Source organism: Carex rostrata, chromosome 9 (assembly GCF_964058835.1).
Source record: "Carex rostrata chromosome 9, lpCarRost1.2, whole genome shotgun sequence".
NCBI lineage: Eukaryota > Viridiplantae > Streptophyta > Magnoliopsida > Poales > Cyperaceae > Carex > Carex rostrata.
In genome coordinates, this window is record NC_135926.1 from 13534638 (window position 1) to 13543904 (window position 9267).

General features: G+C 33.9%; 1 pseudogene; it reads left to right on the plus strand.

Annotated features, from left to right (window-relative positions):
- The first annotated feature begins 3191 nt into the window (after positions 1 to 3191).
- Positions 3192 to 4637, plus strand: LOC144559981 (UDP-glycosyltransferase 75C1 pseudogene; annotated as a pseudogene).
- Positions 4638 to 9267: the final 4630 nt, after the last annotated feature.

Sequence of the window (9267 nt, forward strand, 5' to 3'; positions counted from 1 at the left end):
CCATATGCACCGTTTCAATATCCTAAAACGGATCTAGTCTAGTAAACATAGATCCTAAAACGGATATGCCAATATAGACAATATGGCAATATACAGCAGCCGAACAGTGACAGATGACAGTTGCAACAGAAAGGAAAGGAGACGCTGAGGGGCATTGAGGCTGAGCTACAGTACAAGTACATAATGCCGTTGCCTCACCTGTGGCGTCTTCTCGTTATTTAAAGCCCATCAAAATCAAAACTCTCAAGAATCAAATCTGACTTGACAACCCCATTAACAAAAACTTTTAAAAAAATATCCGTTATAATCTCCTTTAACATCTCAATTATTTCTGAATTTGTTTTAATATCAAATGTTAATAGTAAAATTTACATTTTCTTAAAAAAAAAAAAAATTGTGTATATATTATTGAGTGAGACTTTGGTACTATGCATAGTGCGGATTGGTCCATACTATAGATTAATATCTCTGTTTTTAAAGTCTAAGCAGTTAATCTGAACCATTCAACATGATCTCAATACGAAAATATACTTATTAACCAAAATTTACATTTTCATACAAATTTTTTATTATCTTTTTAGATAGGTAAAAAATTTCTAAGTACATTTTCATGGAGATCACGTTTAACGGTTCATATCAACTTTTTAGAACTTTGTAAATGAAGGTATTGATCTAAAGTACGGATCAATATGCGCTATTCATAGTACCATAACCTCACTCTATTAATATTATAAAATAAGTGAGGCTATGGTATTATGCATAACGCAGATTGATTTATACTATGGATCAATATCTTCATTTTCAAAGTTCAAAGAATCGATATGAACTTTTTGATATGATTTTTATATTAAAATGTAAGGGCATGTTTGGCTGCACCGTGAAGATTACTGTTCACGTGGGAAAATGAAAATTCACTTAGATTGAATTTTTTTTTCCCACATGAACATTAATTTTCAGTTCAAAATTTTTTATTTCCGTACTCATTCCTATTCCCACTGGTGCAGCCAAACAGGCCCTAATTGTCGATTAAATTTTACATTTGTAACTTTTTACTATATTTTTAGATCGGTAAAAAATCACTAGAAATTTAGACTAATAGCGGCTATTCGGAATAGCAATGTGCATCCAAACAACATTTTTGCTATTCAAAATAGTTAGAATAGCTGTTATTCTCTATTCCTTATAAATGTTGGAATAACTACTATTCGAAAATGTGAAGAGAGAGGAAAAAATTATTCTTTTTCGGATTTTCGTCAACACACTCCCGAAATGACAAAATTGACACTATATTATGTTATCTTCACGTTGTGACAATTCGTTTAAGACCTCACTTACCTATATTTCCTCTTAATTAACACATTGTTAACACTATTAATTATCAGTTATAACTATTTACTATTTTAAATGTACGTACAATTCAAATAACATTTTACTAATCCGAATAGCATCATTTTCACACTAATTTAAAAATCACTATTTTTTTCTCTATTCTTATTTATTATTCTTAAATTTCACTATTCTAACTATTTTAGCTCTCATTCAAACGTACCTTAGAGTTTCCAAGTTCGAATCCGGTTTTTTAATAAATTTTTGAATGAAATGTGAGCTAGATCCGTGATGTAATGCATATATATGACTCAGCGTTCAAGATTAGTTACGTCACACCCAATTCACATTATCATAATTTTTTTGTTGTCTTCTTTTGAATAGTCTCATGTTTGTCAACATTTGGTCGCCGAATCACTTGTAATTAAGTAATATTTGAAGAAAATTTTGAACTTGTGTAGGGTGACAATTAATCATCCATTTCACAGATAATTTTTTTTATGAAAAACTTGGCGACCAAGAATTATATAGAGGGTAGCTAGCTATAGAAAAAAAATCAACAAACGTGGAATACAAGAAAGGATTAAGGCATGTGAATTACATTACATTCACACGTGATCTCTATAATTTGAAAATCTAATTCCACCTCATATATATATATATATATATATATATCCCATGCGATTAACCAGCAAGTATATAATATATATATATATAATGCACGTGAAATATTATACTTGATTCTCAAGAAATTAACTTCTCGCTCTTAATTTAACAACTCGATCCCTGACTAATTTTTATTTTCAAAACAATAATTAAATAATTAAGGGTGCATTCTGCAATGATAATTATTACAGTATTTGCGTCCGACAATATATATACAAGCTATGTATTATGCAATAAGAAAGTTTAATTTCAAAAGTGGTTCAAAAATTGAGTGTAAAATTTATAATAGCTAGTCTGATCTATATTAATTTTGTAATAGTCATGAGATGTATATACGCTCTATATATATTTTGTAATACCGGAGTGTCTATTTCCAAGTTCAAAATAAAATAAATGTACAAGTCCAACGCAAGCAGCTGTGATAGTCATAAACTCATAATATATACTATATTTTTTGACTTGGTGAAACTTATGATAGTATAGTAAAACGTTATATTTTAACTAGTATATATGATAACTTTTCTATCTTAATTATTAGCTAGTGAAACGATAAGGTTACATAACCGCTAGCGACGTTGATTGGGTTGGAAAATATTTAAAAATTTGCTATCTCCAACAACATATTTGAATTTTTGGGCCAGGAGCCCAGGACGCGGGCCAATGCCATTTATTTCTCTCTAAAAAAGACCTAACAACAGTTGGTGGCTGCTACCAACCTTTCAAAAAAAAAGAGACCTAGGCTAGCAAGGGTCTATTTGTGCATATGGTCCAGAATGCACGGCATGGGAAGAGTTGTGATTTAAACTTTAAACAAGTAGATAAGTTTAGAAACACTTGTAGTTGTAGCCTTGTAGGCATGCCAAATTCTGGTTTGAGCAAATAGGAATTAATGTACCGAGTCCAGGTTTAAACAAATAGGAATCTACCAAAGTCCTGGTGCAGGTGTAAACAAATAGATAAGTTTAAACTTTAAACCTCAACCTTTCCAAATTCTGGGTTTAATGCCTCATTTATTAATTTGTCCCTATTATATATATCCGGTCCCAAACTTTTTAATCCAATTAAAAGTTGAAAATTATCACCACACACCCCGCTTGCTCATTCAACCCCAACCTAGCCACCAGTAATCGATCGGTTTCATATCTTCCAAATTCATTCAATCTAATAAGCCTTCTTTTACCACTAATCAATCAAAAACCATGGAACAAAATTGCCCTGAAAGTTCGCAGCACCATTTCCTAATTGCAATTTACCCAATGCAGAGCCACATCAACCCATCACGCCACCTAGCGAGAAAGATTGCGCATTACACCGGTGCACGAGTCACCGTCTCAACTGCAATATCAGCTCATCGTAAACTGTGCTCTTCTCTGTCCTCCCCAGATGAAGAATTTCACGACAGTCAAATTTATTATGCCCCGTACTCTGATGGGTACGACGAAGGATTCAAGAAAGATGTGCATGACCCGAAGGATTACATGACCAGAACAAGAACTGTCGGATCAGAGAGCCTCTCGGCTGTTCTCAACCGGTTTAAACAAGATGGCCAACCCGTCACACATATAATTTACAGTATCCTCATGACATGGGTCCCTGATGTAGCAAAGGCCCATGGCATCCCAGGCATTCAATTTTGGATACAACCGGCAACGGTTCTTGCAATATACTACTACTTTTTTCGTGGTTATAAGGATACAATCATCTCAGTTGCAAATGATCCAATGGCAGAGATCAAGTTTCCATGTTTGCCTGCTCTTAAAATCAGAGACCTGCCTTCCTTTGCTACCATGACCAACGAAGACAGTCCATACTACCAGGTGCTTGGTATGCTGGAAAATACAATTGAAGTACTAGAGAAGGAATCGGCTGATGGGGTGAAGCCGAAGGTTTTGGTGAACTCATTCGACGAGCTAGAGTCCGACACAATCAGATCAATGGAGAAAATACTGGACCTAATTTGTGTCGGACCGATGTTGTTTTCTAACAAGGAAGACGAAGATGAATTCAAAGATTTAATCCAAACGGATAATAAAGTCTATCTTGAATGGCTCAGCACAAAACCAGAAAAATCTGTGGTGTACATCTCTTTTGGCACCTACTCGATGATGAGCAAGCAGCAACTAGAGGAGATATCCCGCTGTTTGAAAGAGGCCGGCTGGCCGTACCTATGGATTGTAAGAAAGGATAACCGAGATATCGAAGGGTTTGATTTTGACAAGTTGGCTTCGGCAACTGATGGTTTAGTGGTGGAATGGTGCCACCAAATGGATGTATTACGGCACCCTTCGGTCGGTTGCTTTGTAACACACTGTGGATGGAACTCGACGCTTGAAGCCCTGGCATGTGGTGTACCGGCAGTTGCTGTGCCGCAATGGACAGACCAATTGACGAATGCATGGCTGATAGAGGAGTGGGGGATCGGGGTAAGAGGGGAGAAGGGCGAAGACGGGGTGATAGAAGGGAAGGAGTTGAAACGGTGTCTTGAGGCCGTCATGGGGGATGGTGAGAGCGCAGAGAAGGTTAGAGAGATGTCTGCATATTGGAAGGAGCGGGCGAGGGTAGCGGTGGCTGAAGGGGGGTCGTCGGAGAGGAACTTGCGGGTGTTCTTGGAGGACATAATTAAGATGATCAAAAATGAAAATTGATGTGAACTGTAGTTAAATTTAGGACTAGTCTGTAATTGTTATTTTTGCATTTTATTTATAAAAAGTGGCATTGGTACCACTACCACCTGTTGTTTAGGAAGCAAAGTATAAACAACACTGGTTCAAGTGAAGAGAAGTAGTGAACCGTATGACTAGATCTAGAGAGCATACCACACGGTACGGCTGAAAAAGAACGGTACAACTACTTTTGATTGTTGTTTGTAATTGTAATGGCATCTAAAGTTTTGTTGGATGTGCATGAGTTGTGAATTGGATGAGTGACATGACATTAAATTGGATTGGATGGGACTAACATAAATTCAATGATGCGCAGCGTTGTCAGTACTGATGCAACGCACAGTATATATATTAGATCCATCTGTAACGAACTAACTGTGCAGTTTTTTAGGTCTTGTGATTTTCACATATCGAAATTAATTAGTCTAATTATTTCCAAATAAGATAATCAAGGAATAAATATTTCTTATAATAAAAAAAAATGGGCTAAAGTGGACTAGGATGGTTATCTGTAGGGTGCTTTATCTAGAGTCTAGACGGAGACAAGTAGGGTACACTAATACACTATAAAAAAAAAATAATAATAAAAAGCACCTTCCTATTTTGTGGGTACACTAATACACTATAAAAAAATAATAATAATAATCAAAAGCACCTTCCTATTTTGTGGGTACACTAATACACTATAAAAATTGTCTAGCTATTGAATATTAATGAAGATAATTAAGTAGATGAGTTGGGGTACGTCTGAAGAGCATGCTCTGATGACTGATGTGGGGATATGATATAATTTTTAAAGCGCAAAGCATGAATCATATCCAAATCCAACTATATGTTATATGTATATCCTAGTTCCCAGATGATCTATGAGCAGACAAATTAAATCACAAAGCAAATGAAAGAAGTAGACACCTACAGATAGACACCAACATTATTTGATATGATATCTACATATATATATGTGGATCGTTTCAATCATTAACACTTTGCCAGTCATCCATAATTAAAAAATTTCCATGATCGATCATTTTGAATCATTAAGACATTAGTACATATTTGATAATTAATTTTAACTATACAGACTTCAGACTTGGAGGCACATCACTCCAAATAAAAATTCCAACCTAATTCCGATATATATATTTTACTCTTTTTTTTCTGTAATAATATGAAGGAAGGTAAGAGGCAGTGGTAGAAGACTATTTTGAATATGAAAGGAGTACTTGCTGTTGGGGGATGTCCAATACAGGTCTAATCAGATGAAATCATAAATAGAGTAGATAAGAAGAATTCTTTTTTTTTCTTTTTTTTTTTCTTTTTTTGAGAAAGTGGGTGTAATCCACCGATTTCATTAAGAAATCATAATGTCAAATGCTAAGAGCTGCAACTATTTGGAGCTCAAAACATGTATACAAAAAGCATTGCTTGAGAGCAATGATAGATGAACAAAAGAATAACAAAAGAATAACAAAAGAGAAAACTAGAACTACAAAGCAACCATAACATCAAAACAATATTTTTTTCTAAGCTAAAAAATGATGCAAGTATTTAGCATATCTTCAAATCTTGCTCCAGCCTTGCACAATCAAGCTATATAGTCGGGATTATACCAAGCATATAGGTTGAACCGTCTGGTACTATTGGAGTGGGTGCCCCTGTTAACTCCTCTCCCTCTAGTACTTCCTCTAGGGAAGTGGCTTCTTCCTCTGAGAGAGGTAGAAGGTCCTGAGAGCAAAGATCATTAGTATTCATCGATAAAATAAGAGATAAATGTAATAGAGACCTGTATTAGTGTTAGCACACCAAAAACTGACAAGTGAAATAATTTTAGATCCTATTGATTTCAGAGAGGGCAGGCAAGAATCTTGAAAACAAATTTTATTCCGTTCGAGCCAGATGATCCAAAGTACTGCACCTCTAACAAATTCAACTAAAGGAATGTGTTTTAAAGGTATACATGCATTAATAAACCATATATCATCCATACTAGTGCATGTTAAGGTGAAATTATTATGTGATCCAATCCATTGCCAAATAGAATTGACAAAAGTACAATTTACAAACAAGTGGTCTGTTGTTTTCATTTTTTCACAAAAAGGGCAAGCATGATCTCATTGCCATCCTCTCTTAATGAGATTACCTTTAGTTAGAATTTTATTTCTCTTCATCGAGTACAAGAAAATTTTGATTTTGAGATGCATTTTAGACAACCAAATTGTTTTAAAAGTAGTATTTTTAATGCCTCCAAATTCTAACCATTGATAAAAAGAATGCACGGTGAATTTACCCACTGAAGACCATCTCCAGTAAAGTGTATCTGGTGTAGAAAGATTGGGAACAAAATTTTGTATTTGAATGTGCAGTTGATGCCACTCATAACACAAAGTACTAGTAAGTTGTCTTGTAAAAAGTAATTGCCATGAAGAGTTTACATAGCAGGCCTCAATAATCAAAATATCAGGGTTTATAATGTGTAAAAAGAGATTAGGAAAAAGAGAGAACAAAGGTTGATCAAAGCACCATCTGTCTTTCCAAAAAAGAATGGTTAATTGAGTCATTTTCCAATTGTCTAGTAAGATCTAACTCTACAGCATGTGTATGTCTCAAAATACCAGACCAAAAAAGAGAACAAGTAGAAGAAAAACCTAATAAACCATATTTATCATGAATTATAATTTTTCACATGCCAGTAATTTGGGAGTTTTTGAATATGACTCACCATTTGGCTACTAAAACCTGATTTAGTCATTTAAGATCTATTATTCCCAATCCCCTGTGATTTAATTCTCCGTCTCAGATCGGCTCATCTTTAATGGGCCATTTATGATTTCTTGCATTCATTATGCGACAACACCATCTGGAATTCTGGATGCGATGCTACATAATACATGTACTCTAATTAATGTCCAACCACATCAATCTATTAACACTCGGAAAAATAGCAATTCTACCTTGATCGAACATATGCAGAATTGAATTGCTGTTTTGGTTCTGTACTAAAACAAAAAATGCTCGCTCCCTAAACTGATACAATGAGAAGATATTTTTTTTCAAATAAAGTTTGTATCAAAAAATTGTAAATTAATTTGATGCGACCAAATCGTAAAACGTTTTTCTGATGAACAGAAAAAAAAAAAAAAAAAAAAAAGTAAAACGTTTTTCTGATCAACTATCGTATGCTAGAAAATAATTTGATCGCGAGTTTAAAAAAAAAAAAAAAGTAAAATTGTAATTTCCAGGTATGTTTTCTCTTTACTCTTTAACAGTTGTTTAAAATTTCTAATTAATTTCATAGATGAAAACCCTCACCCTGTTTGGTTCACACGAGGTGAAGAGTAAGAGAGAAGAAAAAGGAACGGAAATGAATGTTATTATATTTTATATTATCTTATTTAATTCATCTTGTTTATCTCTGTTACACTTCAATTTGAAAATTAATAAAATAAAAGCTTTACAATGTTAAAGGAGATTAAAAGAGTAACATTCATTCATACGTAGAAGTATGCATAATAGGAGTTTACTAACCCCTAATTTTAAAAAAATTATATTTATATATATTTTTTATATATAGAGTAAAATATCATAATTATTATATAATTAATTTTCATTCTCGATATAAAAATTTTATATAATTAATTACATTCACACGTGATCTCTATAATTTGAAAATCTAATTCCACCTCATATATATATATATATATATATATATATATATAGAGAGAGAGAGAGAGAGAGAGAGAGACTAATATGCTTTCGGTAGCATATGGGCCGAAGTGCTACCGGTTCAAATTTGAAATTTCAAAATCCAAAAAGTCAATCTGAACCGTTAAATGTGATCTCTATATTGAAATGTGCTTGGAAACCAAATTTTACATTTTTTTCTGAATTTTTTTACTATTTATTAAGCTACTTTGAAAATCGCTGATCCAACAGTGGCTTCTGATTTTACTGTTTTGTTAAGCCACCATTGGATCAGTAAAATCAGAAGCCATCGTTGGATCAGCGATTTTCAAAGTGACTTAATAAATAGTAAAAAAAATCATAAAAATGTAAAATTTGGTCTCCAAGTACATATTAACATGGAGAATAAGATGAACGGATCAACTTTTTAAATTTTGAAATTTCAAATTTGAACCGGTAACACTTCAGCCCATATGCTACCAAAAACATATTAGTCACACACACTCTCTCTCTCCGCCACCTCTATATTTATTAGCCTTACTTTTCTATTAAACATTCAACCAACCAAAAATTAATGACGATGTTTTATTTCCCTCCTTCTCTTTCCTACTCTCCATGGCAAAGATGTAAACAGTACGTAGTTAATAGTGCGGAGTAGAAAATTGTATCTTCCTGCACATAAATCATAAATGTGTGCACCCAGATCTCGTGATAATCTGACCCTGTGAAACGCAAACCCGGTAATCCATTTATTTAAAACTTTGGAAGCGGAGCGGGAAAGAAAGAAGATTAGAAGAGTGTATGCCACCCGTGCTTTCTCTGTCCGGGCAACAGAGAACGAGACTATCAGATTTGATCCAAGCGAGGTGAAGGTGAAGCTAGCTCTTCTATAGTCTTTCTCTAATTCAATCCCCTTGAGGCGACGAGAAAG